The sequence below is a fragment of the Schistocerca cancellata genome, chromosome 1 (assembly GCF_023864275.1).
Source record: "Schistocerca cancellata isolate TAMUIC-IGC-003103 chromosome 1, iqSchCanc2.1, whole genome shotgun sequence".
NCBI lineage: Eukaryota > Metazoa > Arthropoda > Insecta > Orthoptera > Acrididae > Schistocerca > Schistocerca cancellata.
In genome coordinates, this window is record NC_064626.1 from 1,129,279,027 (window position 1) to 1,129,292,083 (window position 13,057).

At 46.3% G+C, this 13,057-nt stretch overlaps 1 protein-coding gene and 1 pseudogene across 5 annotated transcripts in view; both read left to right on the forward strand.

The window, feature by feature from the left end:
- Positions 1-13,057, forward strand: part of LOC126092591 (PH and SEC7 domain-containing protein) — an 836,662-nt gene that overhangs the window by 137,008 nt on the left and 686,597 nt on the right. The gene's annotated exons all lie outside the window — the stretch shown is intronic.
- LOC126098498 (5S ribosomal RNA) lies at positions 6,254-6,371 on the forward strand (annotated as a pseudogene).

The window sequence follows — 13,057 nt, forward strand, 5'->3', positions numbered from 1 at the left end:
AACCCGACGATGAGTGCTCGAAACATTGCCCGTGCCACGCTCACCTGTAGAGGGCGCAGGTCAGAGCTCATTCTCCTGGGCCAACAAGATATACAGGTCCTGCAAAGAACTTCTGACGTCACACTAGCAGGCTTGTCCGCCACAGTTCGCGAACGCTCGGCTCCGTGCAGGATCCACGGGAAATCATTATTTAATTGAAAAGTTACCCACTACAGGTGTCAGTTGTTTCGTGTTCTATCGAGAACTTGTATGCATTTAAACGCGCAGTTAATAATTAGTAAACTCGTCTGAAATAGCTACTTGCTCCCCGCCGGAGAGTCTGCTGGCACTCGTAAGACCAGCAGTATGACGTGCTGTGACATACGCGGCACGGCCTGTCCTTCTCGTGGGCCTCGTCATTTTCTCCTCTGTGTGCATACCGTGAAGCGGGAGTTTTGATAATGACACCATCTTAAACCTGTTTTATATCAAAACGGTACATTTCCGGACGAAGGTTCCTTGTCCAAACTTTATCTATTGACTCCCTTCTACAACTTCTAGAAACCTGTACTAGAAATTGGGAAAAAGCGTATATAACGCCATCGGCTGAAGCACGGGAGGTGTTTGCAGACAGCTGGCTGATAGTCTTATCTGTCGGCCGCTTCTGCTCTGTTGTCGCCGCCTGTTGCTAACGCGCCCCAGCTGGGCGCCTGAGACTGTCGACGTGCTGCTTCTGTTCACTTGCCCTCTGTTTATCTCCTGATGAGGCCTGGAAAGACACAGTCAGCAGTCTTACGGTGATGTATGAGTAACAGTAAAGCGCGTGGCATAGGTTGAGTTCTCTTATATTGTGTATAAAGTTTCCATCCCAGCCTATTCAGGGAAGTAGCGCAGAAGTAGCAGAGGGAAAGCGTTAACCCTTTAGGTAACGTACTCTTTGGGAATAGTAAGGAATTAAACTCTCAATTTATTGTTTATCTTTAGCTTCACTATGGGATACGGGCGGAGAAAATAATTGTACATGGCAGTTAAAGTGTATATCTTTACCTGTGTATTTAGTTCTTACTTGCTGCTAAGCCAGCAGCGTGTCTCATTTTATTTTGAATCTCTAGACGGGAACGATACTTAGGGACTGTAGACTATTAGGATATTCTGCGCCCGAAAGTCATTTATCGAACTTGCCGAAGTAGGCTTTCGAGAAACTTGTGGCATCTTAGTACGTGCCAGCCAAGCTTGTGACCGTTGGTACTGCTCTTTTTGTATACCTCGATATTCCATGTTCTTCACCTACTCCTGTGCTCTTCTAGCCGCCCTCAGTCTGTGGTAGAAGATTCACATTGTACCAGATTTATACTTCTCCTAAATGGTTCAAATGGCTCTAAGCACTATGGGACTTAACATCTGAGGTCATCAGTCCCCTAGACTTAGAACTACCTAAACATAACTAACCTAAGGACATCATACACATCCATGCCCGAGGCAGGATTCGAACCTGCGATCGTAGCAGCAGCGCGGTTCCAGACTGAAGCGCCTAGAACCGCTCGGTCACAGCGGCCGGCTATACTTCTCCTCCTTCCCCTCGTTATCCGTTTCATTCGCGGATGGTGCGCGGGTAGAAACATTCTCCGCATCCCTCTCCACATCCCGCAGTTTCCCTAAAAATGGCTCTGAGCACTATGGGACTTAACTTCTGAGGTCATCAGTCCCCTAGAACTTAGAACTACTTAAACCTAACTAACCTAAGGACATCACACACATCCATGCCCGAGGCAGGATTCGAACCTGCGACCGTAGCGGCCGCGCGGTGCCAGACTGTAGCGCCTAAAACCGCTCGGCTACCAAGGCCAGTTTCCCTAATATTATCATCTTTGTCATTACGCGAAATGTATATTGGAGCAAGAAACATGTTTGTGGACTTCTTTTGCAACGTGGGCACACGTAATTGTGTGATACACAACACCTTTCTTGCAGCGTGTCTCCCACAGTAGTTCTCGATGTTACCCTCGCGCAAATAAACGAACCTATGACAGACTCTCAGTTCTTCGTTTGACCTTTTCCATCTCTTCTGTTCATTCAACTTCTTAAGGGCTTCAGACTGCGAACAGTATTTAACAGTTTGTCAATAGATATCTCTTCACCATTCGTTAGGTTTCACCCAGTGAAACTGTCTGTCATCCCCACCACTAGCCAACCCGCTGCACCTTACCTCTTTCTGACAGACTATTCCTCGGTATTTGACGGCTACGATTGGTTTCATTATCTGTCTATACCACATTAACTGATAATAAAAGTTGAGGGTCTAGAAGTGGAGGAAGAAAATTCAACGAAACTTGACACGGTGAGGAATAATATTAGTGTAATTCAGTGGTTATAGGATCATTGTACGAACAATGAAATAATTGCGCCCCTTCGGGCGTGGATGGATGCGCTGATTTGGTTGTTAAAGATGCGCAGCCAACATATTCTCTGCTGAGGTAAGTTGGCTCTTTATGTCCATGATATTGGTACTGGGACGAAGTTGCCGTCCGCGATGGTCCAGCACAAATTCTCTTGGGGACAGACCGGGTCTTCATGCTGGTCGAGGAGCACCTAAACATCATGCAAGCAGTTCATATAGGTGCGCTCCGCCTGATGACAAGCCCTGTCCTGTTGACAGGTGGAAGGCCACCGGGTGCTGCAGCGCTCCTGCCGCGGATTGCAGGCGATCCCGCAACTCCCACGCCCCGGGACCACTGGAACCGCAGCAGGGCGATGTAGTCGGCGAGTAGACAGAGAGCGATGCCGGCGGCTGCGTCAAAATCTCAGTCGTCGCGCACAGCTGCGTGCACGGAGGAAGTCTTAAGTTCCGCTTCCGCGATCCAACCATGCAGTCAATCAGAGAGATGTATACTCCGTTCACCGTAAGAATAAATCTCATGTAACCATTACACGATGTATTCTTCCGCGGTTTCTGAAACGCCGTTGGATTTCATTTCACGTGGAGCGGAAGTCAGCTGTCACGTGTACAGTGAAGTAAGATAATGAGGATACGTTTTATGGCGTGCATTACGCATACATCTACATCTACATACATACTCCGCAATCCACCATACGGTGCGTGGCGGAGGGTACCTCGTACCACAACTAGCATCCTCTCTCCCTGTTCTACTCCCAAACAGAACGAGGGAAAAATTATTGCCTATATGCCTCTGTACGAGCCCTAATCTCTCTTCTCTTATCTTTGTGGTCTTTCCGCGAAATGTAAGTTGGCGGCAGTAAAATTGTACTGCAGTCAGCCTCAAATGCTGGTTCTCTAAATTTCCTCAGTAGCGATTCACGAAAAGAACTCCTCCTTTCCTCTAGAGACTCCCACCCGAGTTCCTGAAACATTTCCGTAACACTCGCGTGATGATCAAACCTACCAGTAACAAATCTAGCCGCCTCTGAATTTCTTCTATGTCCTCCCTCAATCCGACCTGATAGAGATCACAAACGCTCGAGCAGTACTCAAGAATAGGTCGTACTAGTGTTTTATAAGCGGTCTCCTTTACAGATGAACCACATCTTCCCAAAATTCTAACAATGAACCGAAGACGACCATCCGCCTTCCCCACAACTGCCATTACATGCTTGTCCCACTTCATATCGCTCTGCAATGTTACGCCCAAATATTTAATCGACGCGACTGTATCAAGCGCTACACTACTAATTGAGTATTCAAACATTACGGGATTCTTTTTCCTATTCATCTGCATTAATTTACATTTATCGATATTTAGAGTTAGCTGCCATTCTGTATACCATTCACAAATCCTGTCCAAGTCATCTTGTCTCCTCCTACAGTCACTCAACGACGACACCTTCCCGTACACCACAGCATCATTAACAAACAGCCGCACATTGCTATCCACCCTATCCAAAAGATCATATATGTAGAGAGAAAAAACAACAGCGGACCTACCACACTTCCCTGGGGCACTCCAGATGATACCCTCACCTCCGATGAACACTCACCGTCGAGGACAACGTACTGGGTTCTATTACTTAAGAAGTCTTCGAGCCATCCACATACTTGGGAAACAATCCTATATGCTCGTACCTTAGTTTGGAGTCTGCAATGGGGCACCGAGTCAAACGCTCTCCGGAAGTCAAGGAATATGGCATCCGTCTGATACCCTTCATCCATGGTTCGCAAGATACCATGTCAAAAGAGGGCGAGTTGCGCTTCGCAGGAGCGATGCTTTCTAAAGCCGTGCTGATGCATGGACAGCAACTTCTCTGTCTTAAGGAAATTCATTATATTCGAACTGAGAATATGTTCGAGAATCCTGCAACAAACCGATGTGAAGAATATTGGTCTGTAATTTTCAGAATCCGTCCTTCTACCCTTCTTATGTACAGGCGTCACCTGCTCTTTTTACCAGTCGCTCGGGACTTTACGTTGGGCAAGAGATTCGCGATAAATGCAAGCTAAGTAAGGAGCCAAGGCAGTAGAGTACTCTCTGTAAAACCGAATTGGAATCCCATCAGGACATTGACTCTAGCGATGGTACGGGGCAACAGCTTTACCGGCGCATTTAACTTGGACAGCACTGGCCAGGCAAGTGATCCAACTAACCTGCAGTGATGTAAACAGTTGCAGGAAAGACGTAAAACGAGAAGAGCAGAGAAATAACATAGCTTTGAATGTCATTCAGGAAGTAATATATGGCAAAACTGAGGCGATATGCTTCTTTGGTGACCGGACGGAAAACGTGACATGCTTTCGATCTTAGCTAACATAGTATTTTAATTAAAAACAAGGGTGATGAAAATTCCTAACTTTAACAACAGTATTTTTGTGCTTGACCTATGTATGGCGTAAAAGTGCACGGCTGATTTCCCATGTAGTTAAATATTGAAGCCATTGAAGGTATTACAGTCAGTCGTGTAGTAATCTCTGAACTCCTTCCATATCGGATTCTGAGCAATACTACGTTGATAACGAGGCGATCAGCAACAGAATTCCAAGCCACCAAAAAACCCACTTTTCGTCCTCTTCTTTTACGACGTGGTGGTGTGCGTTCTAAGAATTACGTAGCTAAAACATGATTAAGAAAAATATTGATGGCTGTTAGTACATCAGAATGTCTTACAGTTTCTTTTACAGTGACACGGTAATAAGATATCTAATACATAAGTTGGATCTACTTACAAGAGCGGAATAACACCAGTATACGAGAGCTACGACTGCTGACCAATCATCGCCTTTGTGTTTGTTTACATCAGGTTTCTTTCTTATGATGAACGAAGTATAATACCTTCCACATCGAGGATCTAAAGCTCGCGCCGGGGCAGCAGAAGGCAGCGACATCGCCTGTCCGGAACAGATGAACACAGAGCCGCCGCCCACCGCCGCTGTTCAACCAAGACGTCGCACACCCGGCGGCCGTAACATCTCGGCGTGTATTGACTTTGTCATCGTTTCGGTCATTGTAGCTAGGAACATCAACTTTTTCATTACTCCTGCTCAGCACGGACTTGGCGTTCACGACGAGTGTGCTAAACAGTGTCTAGTTTAAACTTCAACTTTTGTTCTACCAGTTGTGTGGCCCAGCAAGGGACTTAATTACTTTTTTTCCATTTATTGACGTTTTGCAAGACTTCGTTCTTTATCTCTTCTCACCACAGTAAATTATCTGAAGGAGTATTAAATTTCGATGGTTTTAATTGATTTAGTTTTGGAATTCGGCCTCCATAGCTGAGTGCTCAGCGCAGCCGAATGCCACGCAGGGGCCCGGGCCCCGGGCCCGAGTTCGATTCCCAGCTGTGTCGGAGATTTTTGTCCGCTCTGGTGAACTGAGTGTTGTGTTGTCTTCATCTTCATTTCATCCTCCTCGACACGCAGATCGCTGAAGTGGCGTCAACCCAAAGGACTTTCACCAGGCGACAGGTCTACCCAACGGGAGGTCCTCGTCACACGACATTTAATTTCATTTCATTTTCGTTAGTTTTGGAAGACACTTCAAGAAGCATTTTTGTGTGTTGTTTGTTGAAGCTCATCAGCAGCTGCTGATGAACAAAAGATAGGCCACGGCAGGAGCAAACACTTTCATGTAATAAATAAAGTTAGGATAGGATTTATTTTATCTTACACTGTAAATAATAAACATAAGAATGCATAACTTGATGGCAGAAAGCCGGAAACACATAGTGCTACGACTCAGCCACCAACAAAAACATAAGAATTAATAACATTATGCTTCTGGTTAAGTTGTGAACATATAGCAATAAACAGTGTAACATTTATATTTACTACAACGGCCTTGCCGCAGTGGATACACCGGTTCCCGTGAGATCACCGAAGTTAAGCGCTGTCGGGCGTGGTCGGCACTTGGATGGGTGACCATCCTGGCCACCGTGCGCTGTTGCCATTTTTCGGGGTGCACTCAGCCTCGTGATGCCAATTGAGGAGCTACTCGACCGAATAGTAGCAGCTTCGGTCAAGAATACCATAACGACCGGGAGAGCGGTGTGCTGACCCCACGCCCCTCCTATCCGCATCCTCCACTGAGGATGACACGGCGGTCGAGAGGTCCCGGTAGGCCACTCGTGGTCTGAAAACGGAGTGCTTTTCTTTATATTTACTACGTAAATAACAAAACCGACTAATTTCAAATACAGTGACTCGTAGAATTGACAATGAAGTTAATTATAACTATGACGGCAGACTGATTTCTGAATAATGCACCAGATTTTTTTTTCTATTTGGATTGCTCTATTTTCGGATTTCTATGATAAGTATGTGGATAGTGGTTTTATAAGGAGGTCGTATTGAAAAGATTTGTGATTTTCTGCCGCCGTTCCTGCAAGTATTGCAGCCCCAACTTTTCGCGTTGACCAGCAGTGCTGGGAAATGAACACTATTTCTCTATTAAGTATGGAAGTGGAAATAAATTTCCATGCTTCTTGACAAATCGTAGGGGAACGATGCGGGAGACCCGCACCGCCGTACTAGGCAAGGCCCTAATGGAGGTGGTTTGCCGTTGTCTTCCTCCGATCGTAATGGGGATGAAAAATGATGATGATGAAAACACAAACAACACCCAGTCATCTCGGGACAGGTGAAAATCCCTGACCCCGCTGGGAATCGAACCCGGGACTCCAGGCTCGGGAAGCGAGAATGCTACCGCGAGACCACGAGCTGCGGACCTGTTAAGTATAGTTGGAAAATAAACAGGATATGGTTGGGTTGCCGTGTTATTGGTTCGTGTCGCCCTCGGTCCTTTTTCCCCATACCTGTTGCGCAGTGCGTTCCCCCAATTCAGCTACGTTCATAATTGAGCACTGAACACGACGTCTTTCAGATAAACCCACAGCCAACACGGATTAAAATCAGGTTACCTGAACGGCCATACTGTAGGGAAATGACGGCTGATAATTTCAGAAACGCCTCTGCAGCAGCGGCTTCACTGGCTGTGCACTGTATGGGGGGGGGCGTCTCTCAGCAGGCCAGTGCAGCATGTCGCATTGCTTGCAGTGTACTCCCTGGTTTAAACCCAATCTAGAATCTGTGGGACTACCTCGATTGGATCTCTCGCTGCATGGATCCTCAACCGAGAAACCTAAAGCAGCTGTCAATGGTTGGTGCAAATGGCTCTGAGCACTATGGGACTTAACATCTATGGTCATGAGTCCCGTAGAACTTAGAACTAATTAAACCTAACTAACCTAAGGACAGCACACAACACCCAGTCATCACGAGGCAGAGAAAACCCTGACCCCGCCGGGAATCGAACCCGGGAACCTGGGCAGCTGTCAGTGGCAGTGGAGTCGGCATGACGGTGGTGCTGACATTTTTATATACAAATCGGCTGTTCTCCCGTCATACAGTAAGACACGAATGAATGCTCCTAATTTAGCATACCCCTCAACTTTTGCCTACACAGTTTTCCTGTATTACACGCTATCTGCAGTTCCGTCGTCTCCTTCAGTTCTTTGATGTCTTGTCATCTTTTACAAGTGTCCGCGGCTGAACAGCGAACTGAATGCGAGACGGAGTCAATTACGTGAGCGTGTGGAAATACGGTTTCTCAAGGATAATAGTGTAAATATGCCAGTGGAGTGCGAAGTCCAAGCCACTTGAATGTTTGCTTCAATGTATAGAAGAAGAATTGAATTTCGAAAGGATACCAACTAATCGGATAAAATGCTTTTGGGTATTAGGCTGTACCATTATGAAATACTGAAACAATGAAACTGACGTTTCAGCTGTCTTTCCAGCGCTCGTTTTCAGAGCGACAAAACTGTAGTATAGTCGCCTACGCACTTACACATCACACACAGCTCGAAATGGACTGCATAAAAGCAAAGAAATACACCACGTAAAAAGCAGAAGAAATAGAGCGAAACAGCGTGGCACTTTGCAGAAAATAAGATAGCATGCACTTAGGAAAAACATTCTAGGTTTGAATGTACTACGTACACAATAGAGTGAGGTCTTCAGGGAGATATTCTCGGTGCAGTCGTTGGTAAGCGACTCCAGAAAGTTCCACAAACGTTGTTCTCCTCCACAGTAATACATTTTGAGTCTGTTTCGCCTAGCCGTCGTGAATTCTTAAAAATCGGACCGCTTTCTGCTTCTCGCGCAGTAAAGCACCAGCTTCTTCTGCCATGTGTTGCACGTCATTTGCAATTCCTAGAACCTGTCTCATACAGGATACTAATAAATAGACACACTTTCAGTCCTTAACGAGGATATTCTCAAAGATTCAGAACATTTCATTAAAATAAAAATACAGATCTTAAATTTACAAAACTGCAGATTCGCTAAATCCGCCTCTACAGATCATGAGTGAAATGGTCGCAAAGAATGTGGAATAAGTCACAATTATGAAACATATTTTCATTTAAAAATTTTACTACAAGACGTGTCACAAACAGGTAAACGTATATGCAGTGTCTGTAATTAAAGATCCAACTTGAAAATGCTGTAGAAAGAGAATTACTACTGAGAATTGACGTCGAATTTGAACAAATTACTGATCCAGGGGGAAACGTCGTGGAACAAAATAAATTAGCTGAAATTTGAGCAATAGACAGCGCTGGAAGCGTCAGAATATGCACTCCAACAGACGCGCGGCAGACGGCTGTAACTCAGCTTGGGTCCAAGACGCCCAATACAACAATCTCCACCAAGGATTGCACGTTGCTCTTTTACAAGAACGGTGACTGTGCGCCAGTAAGTGTCTGAAGAAAATGATTTTAAAACCCGAAAAGACTTTTTTTTCCCTTGAGAATCCCAACTCCCGTGTCCTTTTTTCTGGAAGGCAGCGCCACCTTCCAGAAGGGCGACTCAGAACTGGGTTGACAATTGCTGAACGTCTCCAGTGTCTCTCTTTGGAACTGCAACTTCCTCCACTGTCACCCCTCTGGTCAGGGAGACATCGCATCTACCCACATGGCTTGTGTCCCGACCTCGCATTTGCCTCAGTCCCCTTTTGTCCAAAAGATTTTTCGCCGCCTGTTCTTGGCTGCTATTGAAGTATCCGGGTTCGGAAGCTGTATTCACCAATGGCTCGTCAATTGACGGGCTAGGAGGTTTTGCATACACACATGCACTGTGTAGTGAACTCTACTGTATGCCCAGTGGCTGCAATGTCTTCACTGCTGACTTGATGTCCATTAGATTAGCGCTTGTCCATGTTCGTTCTTAAACTGGCAAGAGTATCCTACTCTATAGTGTTTGCCTTAGCAGTCTTCAAGCTATCGACCAGTGCTACTCTCCTCTCACTCTGGTTACGACTGTCCAGGATCTTGTCTCAGACCTCCATCAAGCTGGACGGCCAGTCGTTTTCGTTTGGACACACGGCCATTTTGGGATTTCGGTAAATGAACGAGCTAACTCGTTGGCCAAGATGGCCATGAGGACAACGATTCTGGAAATGGGGGTCCCACAAGCGGACCTTCGATCGTTTATAGTCATCGATTGCTGGAAGTCTGAAACTCAGAATTATCGACTCTGAACTCCCCAGATAAACTGGTGAGAATTACGCAGACCATGACCATGAGGCAGTGCTGCTCGCTGGGAATCCATCGTCCTCCGTAGACTCCACCTTGGCCACACTTGGCTGACCCATGGCAACAATCTCAGACGTGAGGATCCCGCTCACTGCCGATGCAGAGCCCGTCTGACGGTGGTCAACTTACTCATAGACTGCCCTAATTTGGTTGTTTCGAGATGGCATCTTAATCTTCCCTTTGGTGCTAGCAGACGACGCCAACTCGGCTGACCTGGTGTTACGTTTTACCCGTGAATGTGGTTGCTATTCATCCGTGTAAGGCAAGGCTTTTTGGCATAATTGACTGCCTGTGGGGTTGGTGGTGCACCAGTCTCCGCCCCCCCCCTTTTTATTCTCTTCTCTTTATTCTTTTCTCTTTATTCTTTTTCGTTTCTTAGTTTTAATGCCTCGTCTTGACTGATCTTTTAACGACTTGTCTGTTCTATCTTTCTTCTGGGTTTTTTCTATGTTTTTTACTTAGTTGCTCTTAGACTTTACAGTATTTGCCTTTCATAGAGCCGACCCTTTCACTCCAAACAAAAAAACGAAATCAAGTCCACGATCGTTATGAAGATTTGCTTTACAGGGCGGAGAAAAATAGTCACGAAATTTTAACCCTGGATAGATGATGCCAGTAGAAACCAAAGTTACTAATGATGTGTAGGTCGACAACGCACCATTTTTAAACTACGGAAACTTAGCGCCACGCGCTCCGATTTGCTGTCGGATTACCCTGTTGCTGGATGCTCTGGACAACGCATGACCGCGAATGCTTTGACTGCCGGAGATCGCGATGTATCAAAGGCGGGCCCGCACGCTCAGTGGTGGCGCGCCAGCCTTCCACTCAGGGAGCCTGGGGGCGAATCCGCCGGCATAGTAGTCTCGTTGTTCTTCAAACGATTACTGTGCCGCCATGCTTACTCTGTGACTAAATTTCAAGTGACGTGTGTGAGCTCCGAAGCGAAGCTTACGTGTCAATGCCTCTGACGTGAGATGGAGACAAACAGCAAGACCTTTTCGGCACGTGTGCATATCACGTTGGGGCAGTGACGGGGCGAGGGACGTTTGTATGTGTGAACCGACAACCATAGCGCTGCCCTCAACCGACGAACAGCAATAGGGCAATCCCACTGTCAATCGGAGCGCGTGGCTCCGTTTCCGTAGTTTAAAAATTGTGCGTTGTCGACCTACACAACATTAGTAATTTTGGTTCCTACTGGCATCAGCTATCCAGGGTTAAAATTTTGTGACGCATTTTTTCTCCACTCTATATATATAATGTGGGGGATATCAAGATCGTTCATTGTAGGTATATGCGATCATTGTCGCGTGGCAATAGTTTCCTCATTGGCATTCGAATTCAGTTTACGATATTTTATTAGCTCACCAGACAAAATATTTGTCACACGTATAAAGCAGGTCATAAGCCGCTTTAGAGCGCTGCAAATGGTGCACAACTGACCCTCCGCCGCTGGTGTAAGCAATGGCAGTGAAGTGAAGCATATTTTTTGTGCCATTGGGTTATATGCAACCAGAGCAGTAAGGTGAATGGACATGAAGACTTGACGGAATGGCAGAAATCTGCTGTCGCGGTGATCATAACGGCACCGTGAATACTGCCGTCAGTGAACACAGATCCACCTAACCTGTTTCCGAGCAAACATTGGGAAGTATGATGCATTTGGTTTCTTTCGCCTCGCAAAAGAATATTGCTCACAGCTCCACACAAAGCTGCACGTCTACGGCGGGCCATGCAACACGGAAACTGGGCAGTAGCTGCCTTGAGGCGTGTAATGTGCGACTTTGCCCCTTCTGAAATGGTAGAGGGCGTCGAGTACACCAGTGGCCCAATGAGACGTTTAACTCGCAGTGTGCGGAGGTTGTAGTGGAGGCCGGAGGGGTCTATGCGATATTTTGCGAGTGTTTTTTGTTCCACGATTTGGGCACTCACATTCAGCTTACCGTTCGCATGAATCAGGATTTTTGTTTCAGTGATCTCGCTGACCAACCGCTGCCCTTTCTTCTACATTTTCACGATAGGTATGCTGTAGACCGCCTGTCATCCAAGGTGACAACAGCCATAAGAATTTCACTCATCCCTGTCTGCTTTCACGAACAGTCAGGCGCCCGATAGCATCTCGACGGACCCTTTAAATAATCCGATCATAATCCCATAGAAAAAGTCTGGGGTTATCTGAAACAGCGGGTGAGACTTAGCGAGCACATCTCCGCAATATGTTAGCTCTACCGGATGTGGCCATCAGTGTGCGGCGTCAGCTGGATATGGCGTAGCTAAAGAACTCGCTGTCGTCGAATTGAGACCATTATCAAGGCTGGAGGCGTTGTTGCGTCATGGTATTAGCGTTACGTCTGTTGGGGGTGACAAACGTTTTGTCTAGTGTGCGTACTGAAATGTACGTTAATGTTCTATTTAATGTTTTACGTCGGTCTTACTTCATTTCATTGTTGTTGCTTTCGGCTATGAGCCGACCTGCTTTCTCACGGTGTGGTACGACATGTGGCCGAACCCGCTCGCCCGAGACGACTCGAAAAACCTGATGGCTACCTGGCATTGCTCAAGGTGAAGTGTCTTGGTCACATATTATTTACGTGAATGTTGTTTAAATTAGAGCTGTCATTTTTTGTGAAAATCGTTAAATAGTAAAAGAAAGTAGAGCTGGCATCGGCGTAGGCTAGCTACGGTTTTATCAAAGGTGGTAAGCGTAGGCATTCCTTCGTGTCCGTTATCTTAACTTTTGCAGCCAGTTAAAGGGCTGCAGCCTGGCATTTTTTCCAAGAATACGATCCATTTTCTGGAGTTAAGGAAGACACGACTGACGGCAAAAAATTGTAGAATCAATAGAATATAGAGTGCAGTAATCTGACACACACTGAGGCAACGAGCCGCGGTTTGCTAAAACAAACAATTGACTATAAGATAGCTATCACGGTTAAGCTACCCAGACAAGTACGGAGGTGGCAGGGAGATTCCAGGGATATGTAATGTAGAGCGGCTCTTCTCAAACGCCAGACGGACCAAGGCCGAGTTCACTTTCAGC